This window comes from Bos javanicus, chromosome X (assembly GCF_032452875.1).
Source record: "Bos javanicus breed banteng chromosome X, ARS-OSU_banteng_1.0, whole genome shotgun sequence".
NCBI lineage: Eukaryota > Metazoa > Chordata > Mammalia > Artiodactyla > Bovidae > Bos > Bos javanicus.
In genome coordinates, this window is record NC_083897.1 from 130676930 (window position 1) to 130698941 (window position 22012).

The following is a 22012-nucleotide window of genomic DNA, read 5'->3' on the forward strand; positions in this document are numbered from 1 at the left end:
CGATTATTTTTAGTTACTATTTTTGGCCACATTGAATTGCTTGTGGGATCTTGGTTTCCCAACCAAGGATCAAACCCGGGCCCTCAGCTGTGAAAGCACAGAGTCCTACCCACTGGACAAAGGGATTGTCCCTGTTGGAAAGATTATCACTCGGGGCTACTTTTACTCTGGAGCAACATAAGTGTTTTCCATAAGCACGACACCAAATGGAATACAAATGGAGACAAAATGCAACAAATGAATTTAACCATATACCAAGTTGTTGACCTAACTTCACAGGGCATGACTTGAACAACACAGTAATATAGCCAGAAAAAAAGAACTGCCAAAAAACAAGCTTCAGTTCTTTTCAGTTATCAGTTCCATCATTAATGGCAATGATATGATCACACTCACAGCCTGAAAAACTGAATATACAGTTATGTTGATGTCGTTAGGAACCAAGATTTTAAACATGAAACAAAAGATACACAAGCATGAAATGAAAGGGAAAGAAGCCTGGTGGTACTGATTTTGAATTGGAAATAACAGTATAAACTCATGGCTATTTTCCTCTTAAAAATATATACATCCTAACTCTCTACTGGAAAGACATAGAAGCAAAGAGACACCCAATTGTAATTACTCTGAAAACAGGTAATGGGAAAAAAATTGACAATTTATCCTCCCTTTCCTACACAGACTGAATTACAAGTAAACCAGTAACTGATGGGGGAAAGTTCTTTATAGAAAAGTTTTCACTAATAAATAAAGAAGGAATCCTAGAGTTTTAATATCTCCATCTTGCAACCTTCAATGAGATGATGGATCTAGCCACTGGAGAACTTTATAAAGTAGCATCAAATTGACAACATCTACTCAACCAGCGGCCCACACTCCTGCCCCAGGAGAAGCTCAGATGCCTCCTCACCTGCAGAATGTTCTTGCTTCCATATCACACTGGATTCCCATCAAGCTTTCAGACTTCCTACCAGCTTACAGGATGGAATCTGTAAAAATCAAAAAAATGCAGTAAGTATTACAGAAGAGATGGCCTAGTGTCTTTAATAAGCAAATGGCAAGATAAATGAAAAAGAAAAAACGAAGATACAGGAATTGTCACATAAATGCAACCTGTGGATCCTGGCTGCATTTCATACAATGCCAACTGGAAAAAAATTTATCAGATGACTTGGACAATTTCAATACTGATTGGATATTTGATGATATTAATTTGTTTAGTTATGCAAATGTTATTAAAACAATTTTTATAAAAAGTCCTTATCTTTTACAGATACACTGAAGTTTTTATGGCTGAGATGCTATGATGCCTGGAAGCAGCTTTAAAATAACTCAGTGCCAGTGGTGGCCATGCTGGGGGATGCGTACAAGGAAACAAGTTGGCACCTGAGCTGATAGTTGTTTAAGCTGGTGATGTCTGAATAGGTGTTCCTTGTACTCTTCTCTGTACTCTTGTGGATGTTTGGAAATTCCTCATTACAGAAAGAGTAGTGTAGATGCCAGACATTAGGGATTACATGTTAAACAATTATCTCCAGTTGTTTTAAGGAAATCCACGTTTCATCTTTTGCTCTTTGCTACAGACACCACCCTTATGGCAGAAAGTAAAGAAGAACTAAAGAGCCTCTTGATGAAAGTGAAAGAGGAGAGCGAAAAAGTTGGCTTAAAGCTCAACATTCAGAAAACGAAGATCATGGCATCTGGTCCCATCACTTCACAGCATATAGATGCAGAAACAATGGAAGCAGTGACAGACTTTATTTTTTGGGTTCCAAAATGACTACAGATGGTTACTGCAGCCATGAGATTAAAAGATGCTTGCTCCCTGGAAGAAAAGCCATGACAAACTTAGACAACATATTAAAAAGCAGAAACATTACTTTGCCGACAAAGGTCCATATAGTCAAAGCTATGGTTTTTCCTGTAGTCATGTATGGATGTGAGAGCTGGACCATAAAGAAGGCTGAGTGCCAAAGAACTGATGCTTTTGAACTATGGTGTTGGAGAAGACTCTTGAGAGTCCCTTGGACTGCAAGGAGATCAAACCAGTCGGTCCTAAAGGATATCAACCCTGAATATTCATTGGAAGGACAGATACTGAAGCTGAAACTCCAATACTTTGGCCACCTGATGCAAAGAGCTGACTTGTTAGAAAAGACCCTGATGCTGGGCAAGACTGAAGGCAGGAGAAGAAGGGGATGACACAGTATGAGATGGTTGGATGGCATCACCATCTCAATGGACATGAATTTGAGTAAGCTCCAGGAGTTGGTGATGGACAGGGAAGCCTGGCATGCTACAGTCCATGGGGTCACAAAGGGTCAGACAGAGTGAGTGACTGAACAACAACGACAATGCATTTCTATTATAAAGGGTGTTATGCAGGGCTGAGGGTCTGAAGTGGTTAGGAAAGGCTGAGGAAAAGCCTTTCAGATGCGATCTGCTAGCTGAGCTGCACTGGGTAACCAGCTGAGCTGAGGCAATCAGAGGCCATGCCCAAGGCAGTCCTAGGGCACATCACAGATGCTTTTGAGTAATGGAAATGAGATTGGCAGATCATCCTGGCCTTTTTAAATTCACTGAAGATTTAGACATTTGTCTTAAGAACAGTGAGAAGCCAAAGAAGGATTTTACCTTCAGCTTTGCATTTTGTACATATGGAAGATAGATGTATATACTCATGGCACGGCTCCAAGAGAAAGCCATTGAAAGAAGACCCATAGTGTTTTCTTGGAAGTGTGGGTTTCCTGAAACATGGTAAAATGTGTGAATAATGGAGGGCTGGAAGGACTGATGCTGAAGCTGAAACTCCAATACTTTGGTTACCTGATGGGAAGAACTGACTCATTGGAAAAGACCCTGATGCTGGGAAAGATTGAGGGCAGGAGGAGAAGGGGACGACAGAGAATGAGATGGTTGGATGGCATCACTGACTCAATGGACGTGAGTTTGAGCAAGCTCCGGGAGTTGGTGATGGACAGGGAGGCCTGGCGTGCTGCAGTCACAAAGACTCAGACATGACTGAGTGACTGAACTGACTGATGATCATCTCTTTCTTACAGCCAATGTAGAAGTGTTAAAAAAAAAAAAAAAGAATTATAAACTCTTCCCTATTGAAATGTGGGTGTGCTCCAGTTGAAGAGAATTTTAGCATGAAATGCTGGGACCACCAGATCTGTAGTTCAACCATGGCGATGCCTTTGACTTACTCTGTGTGGCCTGACAAGAGTAGGGCAAGCCTTTTCTTCCATCTGCAGTTGTATGGGTTGGTTTTCACTAAAGCATGTATTGTCTCACATGGCACATTCTTTAAGTCTGGCTGTGTTTTCCCATCACGCAGACCATGGCTGATTCATGTGGCCTTAACTTTGTTGTTGTTCAGTCGCCAAGTCATGTCCAACTCTTTGCAACCCCATGGACTGCAGCACGCCAGATTTCCCTGTCTGTCAGTATCTCCTGGAGTTTGCTCAGATTCATGTCCATTGAGTCCGTGAAGCCATACAACCATCTCATTCTCTGTTGCCCCCTTCTCCTCCTGCCCTCAATCTTTCCCAGCATTAGGGTCTTTTCCAATGACTCAGTTCTTTGCATCACGTGGCCAAAGTTTTGGAGCTTTGGCTTCAGCATCAGTTCTTCCAATGAATACTCAGAGTTGGTTTCCTTTAGGATTGACTGGTTTGATCTTGCTGTCCAAGGGACTCTCAAGAGTCTTCACCAGCACCACAACTCAAAAGCATGAATTCTTTGGTGCTCCAGCTCTCACATTCATACATGGCTACTGGAAAAACCATAGCTTTGACTAGATGGACCTTGTTGGCAAAATAAGGTCTCTGGTTTTTAGTATGGTGTCTAGGTTTGTCATCCCCTTGCTGTCTAGGTTGGCCACAGCATTGTCATGGCAAAGGGGCTTGCATAACTCAATAACGCTATGAGCCATGCTGTGCAGGACCATGTAAGACAGACAGGTCACAGTGGAGAGTTCTGACAAAACGTGGTCCACTGGAGGAGGGGATGGCAAACCACTCCAGTATTCTTGCTGTGAGAACACCATGACAGTATGATAAAAGATATGACGCTGGAAGACGAGCAGCCCAGGTCGGAAGGTGTCCAATATGCTACTGAGGAAGAGTGGAGGGAAATTACTAATAGCTCCAGAAAGGATGAAACAGCTGGGTCAAAGCAGAAATCACACTTAGTTGTGGATGTGTTTGGTGGTGAGGGTAAAATCCAGTGCTCTAAAGAACAATATTACATACGAACCTGGAATGTTGGGTCCATGAGTCAAGGTAAATTGGATGTGGACAAGCAAGAAATGGCAAGGTTGAACATCCACATCTTAGAAATCAGTGAACTAAAATGCACAGGAATGGGAAAATTTAATTCAGATGACCATTATATACACTATAGTCAAGAATCCTTTAGAAGAAATGGAGTAGCCCTCCTAGTCAACAGGAGAGTCTAAAATACAGTTCTTGGGTGCAATCTCAAAAACAACAGAGGGATCTCGGTTCGTTTCCAAGGCAAACCATTCAACATCACCGTAATCCAAGTCAATGCCTCAACTACAGATGCCAAAGACGCTGAAGTTGATCGGTTCTATGAAGACCTATGAGACATTCTATAGTTAACATCAAAAAATTGTTCTTTTCATCATAGGGGACTTGAATGCAAAAGTAGGAAGTCAAATGATACCTGGAGTAACAGGCAAGTTTGGCCTTGAAGTACAAAATGAAGCAGGGCAAAGGCTAACGGAGTTTTGCCAAGAGAACACACTTGTCATAGCAAACACCCTCTTCCAACAACATAAGAGATGACTCTACACATGAACATCACCAGGTGGTCAATATTGAAACCAGATTGATTATATTCTTTGCAGCCAAACATCAGATCAGATCAGATCAGTTGCTCAGTCGTGTCCGACTCTTTGCGACCCCATGAATCGCAGCACACCAGGCCTCCTTGTCCATCACCAACTCCCGGAGTTCACTCAGACTCACGTCCATCGAGTCAGTGATTCCATCCAGCCATCTCATCCTGTGTCGTCCCTTTCTCCTCCTGCCCCCAATCCCTCCCAGCATCAGAGTCTTTTCCAATGAGTCAATTCTTCGCATGAGGTGGCCAAAGTACTGGAGTTTCAGCTTTAGCATCATTCCTTCCAAAGAAATCCCAGGGCTGATCTCCTTCAGAATGGACAGGTTGGATCTCCTTGCAGTCCAAGGGACTCTCAAGAGTCTTCTCCAACACCACAGTTCAAAAGCATCAATTCTTTGGTGCTCAGCCTTCTTCACAGTCCAACTCTCACATCCATACATGACCACAGGAAAAACCATAGCCTTGACTAGACGAACCTTTGTTGGCAAAGTAATATCTCTGCTTTTGAATATGCTATCTAGGTTGGTCATAACTTTCCTTCCAAGGAGTAAGCATCTTTTACTTTCATGGCTGCAGTCAAACATGGAGAAGCTCTATACGGTCAGTGAAAACAAGACATGGAGCTGACTGTGGCTCAGATCAACAGCTCCTTATTGCAACATTCAGCCTTAAACTGAAGAAAGTAGGGAAAACCACTAGGCCGTTCAGGTACGAACTAAATCTAATCCCTTATGATTACACAGTGGAGGTGACAAAGAGATTCAAGAGATTAGATCTGCTAGACAGACTGCCTGAAGAACTATGGACAGAGGTTCGTATCACTGTACAGGAATCAGTGACCAAAACCATCTCAAAGCAAAAGAAATGCAAGAAGGCAAAGTGGTTGTCTGAGGAGGCCTTACACATAGCTGAGGAAAAAAGAGAAGCAAAAAGCAAGGGAGAAAGGGAAAGATATACTCAACTGAATGCAGATTTCCAGAGAAATCTGCAAGGAGAGATGAGAATACTTTCTTCAGTGAACAGTTCAAAGAAATAGAGGAAAACAACAGAATGGGAATGACTAGAGATCTCTTCAAGAAAACTGGAGATATCAAGGGAACATTTCATGCAAAGATGGGCACAATAAAGCACAGAAATGGTAAGGACCTAACAGCAGCAGAAGAGACTAAGAGGTGGCAAGAATACAGAGGAGAACTAAATTAAAAAGGTCTTAATGAGCTGGATAACCATGATGCGTGTGGTCACTCACCTACAGCCAGACATCCTGCAGTGTGATGTCAAGTGGGCCTTATGAAGCATTACTACAAACAAAGCTGGTGGAGGTGATGGAATTCCAGTTGAGCTAGTTAGAATCCTAAAAGTTGATGCTGTGAAATTGCTGCACTCAACATGTCAGCAAATTTGGAAAACTCAGCAGTGGCCACAGGACTGGAAAAAGTCAGTTTTCATTCTAATCCCAAAGAAGAGCAATGCCAAAGAATGTTCAAACTACCATACAATAGTGCTCATTTCACATGGTAGTAAGGTTATGCTCAAGATCCTTCAAGCTAGGACTCAACAGTATGTGAACCGAGAACTTTCAGATGTTCAACGTTGGGTTTAGAAAAGGCAGAAGACCCAGAGATCAAATTGCCAACATTTGTTGGATCATACAGAAAGCAAGGAAATTCCAGAAAAAATCTACTTTCTGTTTCACTGACTATGCTAACACCTTTGACTGTGTGGATCACAATAAACTATGGAAATTTCTTAAAGAGATGGGAATACCAGACCACCTTACCTGTCTCCTGAGAAACTTGGATGCATGTCAAGAAGCAATAGTTAGAATCTTACATGGAACAACGGACTGGTTCCAAATTGGGAAAGAAGTACAACAAGGCTGTATACTGTTACCCTGCTTATTTAACTTCTATGCAGAATACATCATGTGAAATGCTGGGCTGGATGAATCACAAGCTGGAATCAAGACTAGGGGGAGAAATATCAACAATCTCAGATATGCAGATGATACCACTCTAACACCAGAAAGTGAAGAGGAACTAAAGAGCCCCTTGATGAGGGTCAAAGAAGAGAGTGAAAAGTTGCCTTAAAACTCAACATTCAAGAAACTAAGATGATGGCATCCAGTCTTTTCACTTCATGGCAAATAGATGGGGAAAAGGTGAAGCTATGACAGATTTTATTTTCTTGGGCTCGAAAATCACTGCAGATGGTGACTGCAGCCATGAAATTAAAAGACACTTGTTCCTTTGGAGAAAAGGTATGACAAACATAGACAGTGTATTAAAAAGCAAATACATCACTTTACTGACAAAGGTCTATATGGTCAAAGCTATGGTTTTTCCAGTAGTAGTCATGTATGGATATGTGCGTTGGACCATAAAGAAGGCTGAAAGTGAAAGTGAAGTCGCTCAGTCGTGTCCGACTCTGCAGCCCCATGGACTGTAGCCCACCAGGCTCCTCTGTGCATGGGATTTTCCAGGCAAGAGTACTAGAGTGTGTTGCCATTTCCTTCTCCAGGGTATCTTCCCAACCCAGGGATTGAACCTGGGTCTCCAGCATTGCAGGCAGATGCTTTTACTATCTGAGCCACCAGGGAAACCCTAAAAGAGGGCTGAGAGCCAAATAATTGATGCTTTCAAATTGTGCTGTAGAAGACTTGAGAGTCCCTTGGACAGCAAAGAGATCAAACCAGTCAATCCTAAAGGAAACCCTGAATATTCATTGGAAGGACTGATGCTGAAGCTGAAGCTTCCAATACTTTGGTCACCTGATGTGAAGAACGGACTCGTTGGAAAAGACCTTGATGCTGGGAAAGATTGAAGGCAGGAGAAGGGGGTTGCAGAGGATGGGATGGTTAGTTAGCATCACCAACTCAATGGACATGCATCTGAGCCAACCTCAGGAGATAGTGAAGGACAGGGAAGCCTGGTGTGCTGCAGTCCATGGGGTCACAAAGAGCTCGACACAACTTAACCACTGAACAACAACAACACAGTTCGTCATAGCTTTAAATTACTGCCAGTCATTTGTGTGGCTGATTTCCAAATAGAAGCAGCCTTTGGAAACCTAAGAATAGGCTTGTGGACAGGCAGCATAGCATCTGGACCCTCAATCTGTCTGATTTCAAATCCTGCGATCTGGAGAGGTTGCCTAACCTCTGAGTGCCTGGGCTTTCTCATCATTAAAAGCAAGGGGAAGAAAACATTCATCTCTTGGGGCCCTTATGAAACTTATATAGATTCACATTTGTCAAGCACTTGGAAGAGTGCACAATCCGTAACAAGCAGCATACTAGTATCTTTGAACCTCTGGGCACCTCATTGTCCTCATTAGTTGAGCAACTTCTAGAAATTTCTCTGCTAGGTACACTTTGAGAATGAATCAGTTGGGTACTCGGCAGGTTTTAGAGGTGACTGCTATCTTCACAGTCAATAGTTAACTATTGTTTGGGAGCTAGCAACAGGAGCTGCTACATAAACAGAGAGAACCTGTGTCAGTGTAGTGCTTAGCCAAAGATCATTAATTAAACAACCGGCCAAACAAAGACAGATGTCCAAGGACAGGTGGAATCGGGGTGCTCAGCGGCCTCCAACCTCATCCTGCAGCTCAGCTTCTTTCTGGTTAAGGTTCTCCACTCACAAAAACCCACCAGGCCTCAAATGGGACCTAATTAAACTTACAAGCTGTTGCACAGCAAAGGAAATCATAAACAAAATGAAAAGATGACATACAGAATGGGAGAAAATATTTACAAACGAAGTAACCGAGAATGGATTAATCTCCAAAATATACAAACAGCTCATGCAGTTCAAAATTAAAAAAAACAAACAACCCAATCAGAAAATGGGTGGAAGATCTACATAGACATTTCTCCAAAGAAGACATAGAGATGGCTAAAAGGTACATGAAAAGATGCCTGATATCACTAATAATGAGAGAAATGCAAATCAAAAACTACAAGGAGGTAGTACCTCACACTTGGCAGAACGGGCATCATCAAAAAACCTACAAACAATAAACGCTGGAGAGGGTGTAGAGAAAAGGGAACCCTCTTACACTACTGGTGGGAATGTAAATTTGTACAGCCACTATGGAAAATAGTATGGAGGTGCCTTATACGGGCTTCCCAGGTAGCTCTAGTGGCAAAGAACCTGCCCGCCAATGCAGGAGACATAAGAGGCATGGATTTAATTCCTGGGTCAGGAAGATCCCCTGGAATAGGGCATGGCAACCCACTCCAGTATTCTTGCCTGGAGAATCCCAGGGACAGAGGAGCCTGGTGGGTTACAGTCCATGGGGTTGCAAAGAGTCTGACACAGACTGAAGTGACCTGGTGCACACACACACCGAGGTTCCTTAAAAAGCTAAAAATAGAGTGATCATATGATCCAGCAACCCTACTCCTGGGCACGTATCTGGAGAAAATCATAATTTGAAAAGATACATTTACTGCAATGTTCACTGCAGCACTATTTACAATAGCCAACACGTGGAAGCAACCTAAATGGCCACCAATACAGGAATGGATAAAGAAGATGTGGTATATACATATACAATGGAATGTTACTCAGACATGAAAACAGAATGAAATAGTGCCGTTTGCATCAATGTGGATGGACCTGGAGATTGTCATAATGAATGAAGTCAGAGAAAGACAAATATCATGTTATTTTGCTTATATGTGGAATCAAAAAAATAGTACAAATGAACCTACAACAGAACAGAAATAGAGTCACAGCTAAAGAAAACAAACTTATGGTTACTAAAGGGGAAAGCAGCGGGGAGGAGGAGGGGGAAGATACAACGGGAGCCTGGGATTGACATATACATGAATATGTATCAAATAGATGACAAACAAGGACATACTTTATAGGACAGGGAACTGGATGTTCAATATTCTGTAATGACCTCTGTGGGAAGATAATCTGAAAAACAGTGGATCTATGTATGGGTTTGACTGAGTCACTTGGCTGTACAGAAGAAACTAGAAACATTGTAAAACAACTATATTCCAATAAAAAATTAATTTAAAAAAACCACTGGGCTTCACCAACTGTGTGCACAACTGGCTTCACCATCAATAAACCTTGCCAATCTTAAGCAACTTGCCAGCCTTTAAGACAGAGAAGGCAATGGCACCCCACTCCAGTACTCTTGCCTGGAAAATCCATGAACGGAGGAGCCTGGTAGGCTGCAGTCCATGGGGTCGCTAAGAGTCAAACATGACTGAGCGACTTCACTTTCACTTTTCACTTTCATGCATTGGAGAAGGAAATGGCAACCCACTCCAGTGTTCTTGCCTGGAGAATCCCAGGGACGGGGGAGCCTGGTGGGCTGCCGTCTATGGGGTAGCACAGAGTCAGACATGACTAAAGTGACTTAGCAGAAGTAGCAGCAGCCTTTAGGAAACCAAAAGTGGTATTTATCAAACACAAGGGGAGGCAGTTAGGGACTTTACCAAATAGCTATCATGGAATTCTTTCATAAAGCTTTTTTGCATCATTTTACAACTCGCATTTTTCTTATTACAAAAGAAAACATGTTCTGTATAGAAATTCTAGAAACTAAAGATAAATCAAAATTTAAAAGATAAAAATATTCTCCAACCATACAGGGCCACAAAAAGCACTGCTAATGTCAGTGTATGATCTGCCAGCTACATACTTTTGTCACACATTTACACATTTAAAAAATTTATATGAATGAAGTCAGAAGGTACCTATTAGTTTGTAACCCACTCTCATGGGTAAGTAACATTTTTAACAACCTGATTTTCAACTCCTAATATTCCACTGTAGCTGTAACTTATTCCACTGATTCCCTCATTGTTGCCCAATTAGATGGTTTTCTGTTTTACAATTATAAACAATGCTTGAGTGTATTTGTAACTATCACCTCATCCAAATTATTATTTTTTTTATTAAATGTATTTTAATTGGAGGTTAATTACTTTACAATATTGTATTGGTTTTGCCATACATCAACATGAGGACCAAGTTTCTCGAGGTGAAGTTGCTGGGTCCAACAATATGCAAACATTTCAGGGATCTGATTCATAATCTTACTTTGCCCCTTAAGAAGCATTAGATTCATTCTCAGAAATCCACTTGGGGCCAAAAAAGAACATTACATCTATTTTTAAAAAAGGTTTTTAGGAGAAGGAGATGGCAACCCACTCCAGTATTCTTGCCTGGAAAATGCCATGGACACAGGAGGCTGGCGGATGACAAACCATGAGGTTACACGACAGAGCATGCACGTGTGACCAGGGTGGAGGGAGATGGGCTGGTAGCAATAAACAGGTAGAACTTTTTAAAAAGGATTTCTAGATATTTAAATACTTTTTTGACTCCAAGGGTGGTGGTAGAGGGGCTAAAACGTGGGAGGAAGACACAAGTGAATGGTGTTTCCCTGCCATCCAAACAGGCAACACGGCATGCACGTGCACCCTAGCCCACGTGGACCCCACGTTGCTGCATCTGCCAGAAGACTATGCTCCTTGGCCCATCTTGAGCCTGCAAGTACATTCCTTAGTCTCTCCTCTCTTGCCTTTGCTCCTCTCTTTCCAGTGATTTTCAATGGGCTCTGTGCTGTCCTCTACGGCTCACAGTGGGCATCTCTGTGGGCGAGGGTTTGCTGTGACAAGGATGTGGGGGTACCCTTGAACTTCGACTGCTGACATCCTGTGCAATGGCAATGTTGTCTACTTCTCACATGACTTTCAAATGTTCCTCTGGACATTTATGTAGGCGGAATCCTGCATCTAAAACCTGCATGCAATATCTGGACTTAGATCCTATCACCATTCTACAGAAAAATAAAAAATAGCTTTTGAATGAACTTCCCAGGAATACAAAAGTATCTAGTAAGTAAATTGAGGGCTGTGTTGATAACTTGCTTTTTTCCAGGTTTTTCATGAGTTGTTTACCACTGCAGAAAAGTCCTATCACCAGCGGCAATGCTACTAGAGGTATTCAAGCCACTGATTTAACACCCCACTTTGGTCTATGCCCGCAGGCACTGCAGTCACAGTGATTATGACCAAACATCCAACCACTTCGTCGTGACATACATATTAGTTTATAACACACTGTTTTGATTTCTTGCTTGTATTATAGTCTTTAAAAAATCTAAAAATTATGTGTGAAGTTAAGTATTATTACCTGTGAATTACACTTAAGGATTCTAAAGAGGATGCTTAAAAAACAGTTGTTTTAAAAAGCTGGCAATGGGTTGTGATAGGCTTGAGAGCAACTTGCTGGCGACCCCTAGTGGCGAACTCGAGCAAATGCTTCATAGCCAGCGGCTCTTTTAAAAGCTTGTGGCTCCAAAATGTGGTTAAGGAAATGATCCCTTTCTCACTCCCACCCCCGACCCGCCCAGACTCAAACAGGGCTGGTTCCTGTTAGTGAGCTGGTGCCTGAGCAGGGGGGATAGAGCGGAAAGTGGGGAGGCAGTCAGAGACAAGGCAAAGAATGGCAACCCGCAAATTTTCTAGGTATTTTTTTGTACCCAGAAAATTTCAGCATGTCACATCCCCTTATTTTTTCTGTCTCACCTGCTGGTGTCTCCCAGGTCTTTTACTCCATTCATGGCAGAGTCCCAATGTGTACTTTTGACTCCCACTTTTCTCAAACCAGTGGTCCTTTAATTCAATGCCCCAGCATCCCTCCTTGGACTTGGTGGTCCAGCCCCGAGGGTTTCACATCCAGGACTTCTGGGCGGGGCTGACTTGGCATCTCCCAAGTGATGCTGACGTGGCTTGATGGGGGAGAAGTTCAAACTCGACTTTAAATCTTTGCCTATGTGAGCTGTATTCACCAGTCTCACGTTATGAGACCACGATGCTCTGAGAAGTTTCCAAAGGGCCTGGATTTCAAGGACTTTGGCACTTTTCTAAAGGAAACAGAGCACAGTGCAGGACCACCTCACAGAAGGGTCCCCGTGAATCCTTCCCTGGAGGTGACTCCCTCCCCATGGGGAGGCAAGGTTTCCCAAATCTCAGTGTTTCTGCCAAATGAGCCTCCGTGCCTTAAATACAAGATTTCACTGGGAAAAGCTATTTGCTCCTTTTGGCAGCTTTGAGGCTCTGCTCCGAAAGAATAGTGTCTTTTGGCAGCCGAAGTAGGTGTCTTTTCACAGAGAAAAACTCGAGTCTCAAAGGGCCAGAGTACTTTGGTTTTCATCATTCTTCTTGGACTTGTTCCTTGTAATCATTTTGAAAATTAAATCCTCCTGTGCTTTCTGGAAAATGAATAAATAAGAGAAAATGAGGAAGAAAAAGAAAGTGGAGGGAAGAAAGAAAGGCAAGGAAAAAAGGGAGCTAGAAGGCAGGGGTTGGTCTAGGTTGGGAGGTCTGGCTGGTAAGGGGAGAAAACGGTGAATTTTTCTGGAGAGAAGAATACTGAAGGAGGGGCAAGTTAGAGGACTTGGAGAGAGCACAGGGCAACCAGACTTCCCTTCCCACCAGAGGACGGTATCACCATGATGTGCATGGCTCCCTAGGCAGCTGCCCTGCATCATGGATCTGCAGAGGCAGGTGCAGCGGCCCCTAGGCTGGCCCAGTGGCACCTCCCCCTGGCATCACACCCTCGGGTCCTTCTCCTGCACCCTGGCAGAAGCAGTGATGTCACTGCTAAGACAGGGTCATAAAAGCACTAGGCTTTTTTCCATCTGCTAGGTCACACTGGCTCTGGGAGCAGCCAGCTGCCCCCCTAGCAGTCTTGCAGGGAGGCCCACGGGGTACCCACAGTCCAGCCAGGGACCTGGGGATGGCTCCTCCCGGCCCAAATGACTGCAGCCTGGCCCACAATCTCACCAGAGACCCTGAGCCCCAATTCCCCAGCTCAGCTGCTTCTGCATTCCTGAGCCACAGGAGATACTAAAGGCGTGTTGTGTTGCGGCACCAAGTTTTGTACTGAAACAGACAGTTGTCTTCGACAGTGACTAGAGTTTGGGAACTGGGCACCCCACTGAGTGAGGAGAGTTCCCACTGATGTGTGCCCACCCTCCCCTTCAGCTGCTTGGCAAGCTCTGACTCACATCTCCACGGGGCATCTTTTTGGGTAAGGACCATGATTCCCATGGCCTAAGTTGCACATTTTTGAGTTCATTCCATAGTAGAGAAGTGCTTATCACACTGTTCATGTTGCAGAACAGGGAGAAAACAGTGCTCCTTACTCAGCTCATTGGAATCAACCTGCCAGGCAGCTATCACACCAACCTGGGCCTCCACAGGAATTCCAGCCTCCAGCGAAGGCAAGCAGATCAGTCTACCTTGGCTTCCTCGTAGCTCATCTGTGGCACCCCATTGGGTGTTCTGTGCTGGATGATCTGCAGAGGGCTTTGCAAGGCTTTTTCACACCAGGTTCCTCGTCTGGACCACAGAACACAGATGACAGCAGTGACTGTCTTTTCCCTTCTGCCAGAGAGAGTACAGAACTCCTATATTAGGCCTACAAGAGAGAAGTTAATTCACTACATACAATGGATGCTTGGGGATATCAGGGTTTAATCCTCACTGCAGCTGACAAAGGCTGGAGGATAATGAATTGCAAATCAGTCCTGACATTTTCCAAAAGAATGGTATCTTGACATTTTAGAGTTAGAGGTAGCTTTAGTAATGGCTGGTTCAGGCCTCTTGTTCACAAATGAAAAAAGGCTGAGCGAGGTTAAGGAATTTGTCTGAGATAACACAGCTAGCTAGCTTGTTGTCTAGCAGAGACCAGAACTCAGAATTCCCAACTTTTAGCCTACATTCCCTTGTGTTAAGACTTTTAATAAAGAGTGAGTAAATAAATGCATGAAAAAAACCTCTCTGGTTTCCAGGATTTATACTGTCTGCAATTTACTTTCACAGAATCCAACGTAAATGAAGTGGTATCAGCTCAGTTCCGTCGCTCAGTCGTGTCTGACTCTTTGCAACCCCATGAATCGCAGCATGCCAGGCTTCCCTGTCCATCACCAACTCCCGGAGTTGACTCAAACTCATGCCCATCCAGTCGGTGATGCAGTCCAGCCATCTCATCCTCGGGCGTCCCCTTCTCCTCCTGCCTCCAATCCCTCCCAGCATCAGGGTCTTTTCCAGTGAGTCAACTCTTCACATCAGGTGGCCAAAGTATTGGAGTTTCAGCTTCAGCATCAGTCCTTCCAATAAACACCCAGGACTGATCTCCTTTAGGATGGACTGGTTGGATCTCCTTGCAGTCCAAGGGACTCTCAAGAGTCTTCTCCAACACCACAGTTCAAAAGCATCAATTCTTCGGTGCTCATCTTTCTTCACAGTCCAATTCTCACATCCATATAGTAGCAAAGTTGCTCAGTCATGTCCGACTCTTTGCTACCCCATGGACTGTAGCCTACCAGGCTTCTCAGTCCATGGAATTTTCCAGGCAAGAGTACTGGAGTGGGGTGCCATTGACTTCTCCAGGGGATCTTCCCAACCCAGGGATCAAACCCAGGTCTCCCACACTGCAGGCAGACGCTTTACTGTCTGAGCCAGCAGGGAAGCCTATATAGATGTGTATAAATTCACATTAGTCTTTTCTACCAGAGGGGCAGTCAGTCAACCTGTGATGCACCCTAATCAGGGAGCCATGCTGCAGGTTAGCTTGTTAACATCAGAAGAACCCTGATAGGGATTCCATATTGTAGAGGACTTGCAAATATCCCATCTCCATCTGCACCAGAGTTTATTACTTCACCTAACAAATATAAGGAAAACTTTTTCATTGGTGAAATGAGTGGTGTTCAAAACATGTGACTGGCTACAAAGATAATGAGGGACCCACTCTTGCATGAAGGATAAGCATCTGACAAGTCAGAGGGATAACAGCTCTGAAATAGCAGTCCATGTTCAGCTCTTACGGAGACTCTGTTATCTCTGCCTTGATTTAACACTTCAGGAAGAAGCTTATCATGGTGCCTGAAGAGACAGAGCAGGCCCTTGGCTGCTTCTAGGCACAGGCGGTAGGGCAAGGTTTGTGCTTGCATGTGAATAAATGATGTTTACCGATTTCTGCCTGCAGCTTCTTTCACTGTCACATGATAGTGAAGCTGCAGACAAGGAAACTAAGCGTCCTGTTTCAGTAGTGGAAAGCTGCCATGTTTATCCTAACAACCTGGCAATGCTGAAGGCCCATGTTTGTTCATCCAACAGATATGCAGGGAGTGCCTGTGGTCTGTGGTACTGTGGTACAGAAAACAAACAGAATTCATTGCACATTGTAATGTGGCTTAGGTAAGTTTGCAAAAACTGATATCAAAAGCAACTGGTACATCTAATCAACAGGTATCCTAAGTTCTTTGGAAGGATTCAGGAGAGCAAAGGTTTCCAATCCTTACAGCTCTTTGGAACTGAAACAATTCTAGAAATTATACAGGAAAAAAATTCTCAGTTATGTGTGAAACTAAGATTTAAGGAGTAGGTATTTCAGCGGTTCTCAAAGGGTAGTCTCAGATAATTAGCATCAGCATAAACTGGTTTTTCTAGTAGTCATGTATGGATGTGAGAGTTGGACTGTGAAGAAAGCTGAGGCTGAAGAATTGATGCTTTTGAACTGTGGTGTTGGAGAAGACTCTTGAGAGTCCCTTGGACTGCAAGGCGATCCAACCAGTCCATTCTAAAGGAGATCAGTCCTGGGTGTTCTTTGGAAGGAATGATGCTAAAGCTGAAACTCCAGTACTTTGGCCACCTGATGCGAGTACTTTGGCCACCTCACGAAAAGAGTTGACTCATTGCAAAAGACTCTGATGCTGGGAGGGATTGGGGGCAGGAGGAGAAGGGGATGCCAGAGGATGAGATGGCTGGATGGCATCACCAACTAGATGGACGTGAGTTGGAGTGAACTCTGGGAGTTGGTGATGGACAGGGAGGCCTGGCGTGCTGCGATTCATGGGGTCGCAAAGAGTCGGACACGACTGAGCGACTGAACTGAACTGAACTGATAAACTGGAAAGATTGTTGGAAATGCAAATCCCCACGCCCCATCCCAAACCTCCTGAATAAGAAACTCTGGGGATGGGGACACGAAATTTTTGTTTTAAGAAATTCTCCAGGTTATTCAGATGTCTCAGTGTACTTTATAACAAAGAACAATTCCACTAGGTGGAACTCTCACAAGAAAATGAAAACGTTTTTTCCTGCCACTGCTGGGTAATCCTGCAAGGTGCCACTTTACATAAGAAATTGAAAGCACATCTGTTATACAATTGCAGGAAAATTATACTGGGTGGCATCTTAACCTGAATAATAAGAAACTTGTTTTGCAATTATATGGTATTTCCACCCCCATGGTGATCTGGGCGCCACGTGGTGGAATTATCATGTAAGTGCAGAACACATTTTTCAATCCTATTACAGGTTTTCCCACTATCTGAAAGCAAAGTTCCTGTAAAACATTTTGTAAACAGAAATGGGGTATAGAGAATCCCAGATTTCTAGAAGTTTCAATAATGCCACTTAACTGTAACAAAAGACCAACATCAATACAGTCAGTAATGGCTCTTTTTGTGTGTGTGAAGGCAAAAATCCTCTTCAGATTTATTTTGATTACTGAAAATTAGGTATTATTTTCAATAGCATCTCCTACTAATTAGGTGTTTCATAAAACACAATGGAGTAATAATAATTTTCAGAAAGTAGGCAATACCTGTAATAAGAAAAACAAGTTCTGCGGTTACACAGTAATTCCACTGGGGGGCACGCTACCGTGAGAAACATGAAAAATCTGATCTGCAATTGCAGGAAAAAAATCGAGTGATATTCTAACCAGAATAACAAGAAAAACATATCTGTGTACAATTACATGAAAATTCTACCTGGTGACACTCTTACCTGATAAGTAAGAAAAATATTTGTTGCTTAGTCAGCAAGTCATGTTCAACTCTTTGCAATTATGTAACAAAAACAATTGGCGGCACTGTAACAAAGAAACAAAAACTACAGATAATCCATTCTGTAGTTACAAGAAAATTCCAAAAGATGGCACTCTAACATAAGAAATGGGGGAAAAAAAAAAAAAAAAAAGGATGAACCACAATTACATAAATAGTCCACATGATGGCACTCTAACATAAGGAATGGAAAAATGGTGACCGGCAATTACATAAAAATTCCACATGATGGCACTCTAACATAAGAAATAGAAAACCTTGCAGTTGTACTTCCAGGACATTTTCAGTAGATGGTACTCCAACACAAGGAATTTTGGGGGGGAAAAAAAAAAGATTAAAAGGAAATACTGTGATAATCAACGTACAGGATTTATTTACTTAGTAAATGAAAGTGTAAATTAAACTTTAGTACATATTTTTTCAAGTGGTTTTGGCAGATCTTAATTATAGTGCTTAACTTTGGCATTTTACTTGTTTGTATCTTCTTCCCACCATTAGCAGGTCCTCAAGGGCAGAGGACAACTATCTAACTTTTCTATCACTCCAGAATCTCCTACAGTAGCTGATGCATAATGGGAATTCAGTAAATGTGTATTAAATAGTGAAAAGAATGAATAAAACTGTGAGTGGCCAGTGAACAAGGAGGGAGGGAAAAAATGCTTCTGTATCCTGCAGTTAGACAGGTAGGGTGAAAAGTAGGAGAAAACGTGATTAAGACAGAAATAACAATGTTGTTCATTTTAATGCCTTCCAAAGATGAGACGTTTTAAGTTAGTGAATTGAAAGATAAGAAAATTCAGCAAAGATCACGTTAAAGGATAAAATGCAGTGAGAAAATTATTTTTAAATAGGCTTACAGCCTATTAAAATGGTTTTGATTTGTGTTTTCAATGGCCATCAAAACTGTTTCAGTCACTTAAATGCTCTGGATGTTGGTTTTTGAATTAAATGTTGGTGTTATTCACCTAGAGGAGCCTGGAAAAGCTGTTAGGTTCCAGGAGCCATGGGAGGAGGAGGCTAGGGCCTCCTGATGTGCAGATCAGACACAAGAGGCCAGGGTGGCCTCAGGAAGTGTGGCTATATTTGCCCCCTTGCCCATTTTCAGTTCCTGATGGACGGCTTCCTTCTCTCTGAGCTCCCCTCACCCCACCCAAACCTGCTCACCCAGCGGTCACCCACTGGACACCTCAGGACTTCCAGTGCCACAGCCCTAAAACTGTTTCCAACCCAGAAAGAATCTTCTGTCCCCTCTGACTTCTGACAGTCCTGAAAGTCACGTTCCTCAGGGCTCAGTCTCATGGCTGGCCTCTGCTTTGCCTTCTGGAAGGAATTCACATTTTGTCCCAAACTACGAACCCAACCCTGAAAGACATTTCTCGATTGGTGGAGTTTCAGGCATCAGTCACCAGACAGGGATTTTTCAGGAAGGAATAAGAGGATCTCCCCCGAGCCAGCCGTGCTTTGGCCTCTGCTCTGTGCTGCTCACACAGGCAGCAGCTCCTGGCACCACTTGGCTCTGACTCCCAAGGAAGTTACAAAATGCCCTACTCCCTGGCTGTTAGCCTATTTAAAAATAAAAATGGGTTTACAAGGCCCTGGCATTCACACTCTCTGTCACAAGTCACTGCTTCATTCCCTGGAGCTTCAGCTTCAAGCAGCTCGAGCACGTTGCCAAGCCCCCAGCTCCTCACTCTGGCCTGTTTTTCCACAGCTGGCTCAGTACACTGGGACTGCCAGGCCCACATAGGCCAACAACACTTCTCCCGAATCTCCTTCCAAATGCAAGCACTTCACCTCCACCCCTCCAACCCAGCTGGCCTCACTTGGACTCCCGAGGAGACCAAACAGCAGATGCTTCTCTCGTCCTGCTCCAGGTCACTCTGGCACGTGCTCAAGAGGAGCTTTCCAAAGCAGAAACCAGACCTTGTCCCTCCCCTTCTCTTCCTGCACCTTCTGTCATGAAATACAACCCAAAATTCCTGCAAAGATCTTCAAAGGAGCCAGCTGCCCTAGCCTCTCTCCTCTCACCTTCTGTTTGCTCTGATCCAGCTGCTTCTCTTTCTGTTCCTCAAATACTCCGACTCATTCCCAGCTCAGGGCATTCATTGCAGGTGTGCTTTCACCAGGCTAGGCCCAGATCTCTGCGCAGATGCACCAGCTAAAGGCGTCCCTCACTTCCACACCATCCAGCCACTCTCTTCCACAGGGTCTAGTTCTTGTCCAAGATTTAGCTTGTTGGCCTAGATGTGCCCGTGTTTATCACTGGCACCCCTCATTAGAATGGAGAACTCATCTAGGGTCAGCATAAGGGGCTCCCCTCTGTATCCTCACAGCCTTGGAACACTGCTTGGCACAGAGTGGGTGCTCAATAATCATGTCTTGATGGAATCTTCACCACTCAGGCTAACTCGTAAGTATCGCAAACTCCTTGGGAAATTTTCTTGCCTTGTTCCATCTGTGTTCATACGTGGAATCACAGTTAATCACTGAACATTATCATGCTGAGGAAGTCTCTAATATAGAATATTTTGGGGGGGGGTTCTGTTTATCTCATGTTCTTCGTGCGGTGTCTGGACAGATGGGTAACAAACATCCCATGAGGCTGGCAAGACTTCAACTTTTTAAAGCCTAAACTTAGAAACTGAACAGATGATGCCTTCAAACCTCTTATTTGCTGTTGTTTTAGAGGTCTGAGGAAGTGGCCCTTCTCCTAGCACAAATGTTCAGTTCAGTGGCTCAGTCGTGTCTGACTCTTTGCAACCCCGTGGACTGCAGCACACCAGGCCTCCCTGTCCATCACCAACTCCCAGAGTTTACTCAAACTCATGTCCATTAAGTCGGTGATGCCATCCAACCATTGCATCCTCTGTCATCCCCTTCTCCTCCTGCCCTCAATCTTTCCCAGCATCAGGGTCTTTTCAAATGAGTCAGTTCTTTGCATCAAGTGGCCAAAGTACTGGAGTTTCAGCTTCAGCATCAGTCCTTCCAATGAATATTCAGGACTGATATCCTTCAGATGGACTGGTTGGATCTTCTTGCAGTCCAAGGGATTCTCAAGACTCTTCTCCAACACCACAGTTCAAAAGCATCAATTCTTCAGTGCTCAGCTTTCTTTATAGTCCAACTCTCACATCCATACATCCATACATAGCTTTGACTAGATGGACCTTCATTGGCAAAGTAATGTCTCTGCTTTTTAATATGCTGTCTAGGTTGGTCATAACTTTTCTTCCAAGGAGCAGGAATCTTTGATTTTCATGGCTGCAGCCATAATCTGCAGTGATTTTGGTGCCCCCCCTCCCAAAAAAGAAAAACAAAGTCTGACACTGTTTCCACTGTTTCCCCATTTATTTCCCATGAAGTGATGGGACCAGATGCCATGATCTTAGTTTTCTGAATGTTGAGCTTTAAGCCAACTTTTTCACTCTCCCTTTCACTTTCATCAAGAGGCTCTTTAGTTCTTCACTTTCTGCCATAAGGGTGGTGTCATCTGCATATCTGAGATTATTGATATTTCTCCCAGCAATCTTGATTCCAGCTTGTGCTTATCAAGCCAAGCATTTCTCATGATGTACTCTGCATATAAGTTAAATAAGCAGGGTGACAATATATTATTTGGAACCAGTCTGTTTTTTCATGTCCATTTCTAGCTATTGCTTCCTGATCTGCATACAGATTTCTCAAAAGGCAGGTCAGGTGGTCTGGTATTTCCATCTCTTTAAGAATTTTCCATAGTTTATTGTGATCCACACAGTCAAAAGCTTTGACATAATCAATAAAGCAGAAGTAGATGTTTTTCTGGAACTCTTTCTTTTTTGATGATCCAGTGGATGTTGGCAATTTGATCTCTGGTTCCTCTGCCATTTCTAAAACCAGCTTCTACGTCTGGAAGTTCTCAGTTCACATACTGTTGAAGCCTGGCTTGGAGAATTTTGAGCAATACTCCACTAGTGTGTGAGATGAGTGCAATTGTGTGGTAGTTTGAGCATTCTTTGGCATTGCCTTTCTTTGGGATTGGAATGAAAACTGACGTTTTCCAGTTTTCACTGTAGCCACTGCTGAGTTTTCCAAATTTGCTGGCATATTGAGTGCAGCACTTTCACAGCATCATCTTTTAGGATTTGAAATAGCTCAACTTTAAGTTAAATGTTGATATGACACTGTTTATTTCAAAATGAAAAAAAAAAAAACTCATGTAAATCTGAAACAACTTCTGAATCATCTTATTTGACTTTGTGGTCAT

General features: G+C 43.3%; 1 long non-coding RNA gene across 1 annotated transcript; it reads right to left on the reverse strand.

The window, feature by feature from the left end:
• Positions 1–387: 387 nt before the first annotated feature.
• On the reverse strand, positions 388–16148 carry LOC133242055 (uncharacterized). Its single transcript, XR_009734758.1, has 3 exons — positions 12434–16148; positions 911–989; positions 388–407 (listed from the first exon to the last, which is right to left on the reverse strand). It is a non-coding gene; the product is annotated as an uncharacterized LOC133242055 (long non-coding RNA).
• Positions 16149–22012: the final 5864 nt, after the last annotated feature.